The sequence below is a fragment of the Passer montanus genome, unplaced genomic scaffold (genome assembly GCF_014805655.1).
Source record: "Passer montanus isolate IOZ18808 unplaced genomic scaffold, ASM1480565v1 scaffold1486, whole genome shotgun sequence".
Classification (NCBI taxonomy): domain Eukaryota; kingdom Metazoa; phylum Chordata; class Aves; order Passeriformes; family Passeridae; genus Passer; species Passer montanus.
In genome coordinates this window covers 1,714-3,509 of record NW_024361896.1, presented here as the reverse complement: position 1 = coordinate 3,509, position 1,796 = coordinate 1,714, and the positions used below count along the sequence as shown (strand labels likewise).

At 66.6% G+C, this 1,796-nt stretch overlaps 1 long non-coding RNA gene across 1 annotated transcript; it reads right to left on the bottom strand.

Annotated features, from left to right (window-relative positions):
* Positions 1–13: 13 nt before the first annotated feature.
* On the bottom strand, positions 14–843 carry LOC120498405. Its single transcript, XR_005626674.1, has 3 exons — positions 750–843; positions 388–508; positions 14–31 (listed from the first exon to the last, which is right to left on the bottom strand). It is a non-coding gene; the product is annotated as an uncharacterized LOC120498405 (long non-coding RNA).
* Positions 844–1,796: the final 953 nt, after the last annotated feature.

Below are 1,796 nucleotides of genomic sequence, written 5' to 3'. Positions count from 1 at the left end.
TGACAGGTGTGACGGGGCGGGGCCCCAAATCCTGGGGGGGAGGGGAGGGAAACTGAGGCACGGCCCCGCCCCTCCCCCACAGCGGGGGGGAACGGCCGCACCTGGGCGGGGAGACCACGCCCACCGGAAACAGGTGAGACCACGCCCACCGGAAACACGTGTGACCACGCCCCCTCCTTACCTATGTATGTGTGACCACGCCCCCACCACACCTGTCCCGGGTTTAGCCCCGCCCCTCACCTGGCCCAGTTTGGCCCCGCCCCTCACCTGCCCCAGGTGTGTCAGTCAGTTTGGCCCCGCCCCTCACCTGCCCCAGGTGTGTCAGTCAGTCTGGCCCCGCCCCTCACCTGCCCCAGGTGTGTCAGTCAGTCTGGCCCCGCCCCTCACCTGCCCCAGGTGTGCCAGGATCCTCTCCAGCCGCTCCGTGGCCCCGCCCAGGGCGTGGCTCACCTGGGCCAGGTCTCTGCGCGCGGCGGCCACGCCCCCCGAGGGGGGGGAGGGGTCACACCTGGGGGAGCCCGGGGACACCTGAGGGACACCTGAGGGACCCCGGGAGCCGCCCCCGCCCAGGTGTGTCTCAGGTGTGTCCCCAGGTGTCCCCAGGTGTCCCCAGGTGTCCCAGGTGTGTGTTACCTGTCCCGGGTGTGTCCCCAGGTGTGTGTTACCTGTCCCAGCTGTCCCCAGGTGTGTCCCCAGCTGTCCCCAGGTGTGTGTTACCTGTCCCAGGTGTCCCCAGGTGTGTCACTCACCTGTCCGGGCGTGTCCCCAGGTGTGTCCCCTGCAGCCGCCCCCGCAGAGCCGCGGCCTCGGCGCGGAGCCGGGACAGGGACACGGACAGGTGAGACACGGACAGGTGAGACACGGACAGGTGAGACACGGACAGGTGAGACAGGTGAGACACCTGGGACAGGTGAGACACGGACAGCTGAGACACGGACAGGTGAGACACGGACAGGTGAGACACGGACAGGTGAGACAGGTGAGACACCTGGGACAGGTGAGACACGGACAGGTGAGACAGGTGAGACATCTGGGACACCTGGGACAGGGACAGGGACAGGTGAGACACCTGGGACAGGTGAGACAGGTGAGACACGGACAGGTGAGACACGGACAGGTGAGACAGGTGAGACCCCTGGGACAGGTGAGACCCCAAGTGACACAGGTGTAAGAGCTGACACAGGTGACACAGGTGTGACAAATAACACAGGTGACACCCAGGTGTGACGGGTGACACAGGTGACACAGGTGACACAGCTGACACAGGACAGGTGTGACAGGTGACACTCGAGTGACACAGGTGACACCCAGGACAGGTGTGATGGGTGACAGAGGTGACACAGGTGTGACAGGTCACACAGGTGACACACAGGTGACACACAGGTGCCACAGGTGTGACAGGTGACCTTGGGGAGGAGGTGACACAGGTGGCAGCGAGCACAGGTGACACACAGGTGACACAGGTGTGACAGGTGTGACAGGTGACATCGGGGGACAGGTGTGTCAGGTGACACCCAGGACAGGTGACACGGGTGTGACAGGTGTGACACAGGTGACACAGGTGACACAGGACAGGTGTGACACAGGTGACACTCAGGTGACACAGGTGACCCTCAGGTGACCCTCAGGTGACCCTCAGGTGACACCGGGGCTCTCACCTGGGTCCGCGCTCGGGTGGGCGTGGCCGGGGGCGGGGCCTCGCTCGCTGCCCCCCCTGGGGGGGTCCCCGGGGGGGTCCCTGGGGGGGTCCCCGGGGGGGTCCCCGGGGTCTCCTCCGGGTCCCCCCGGCGGCGGGG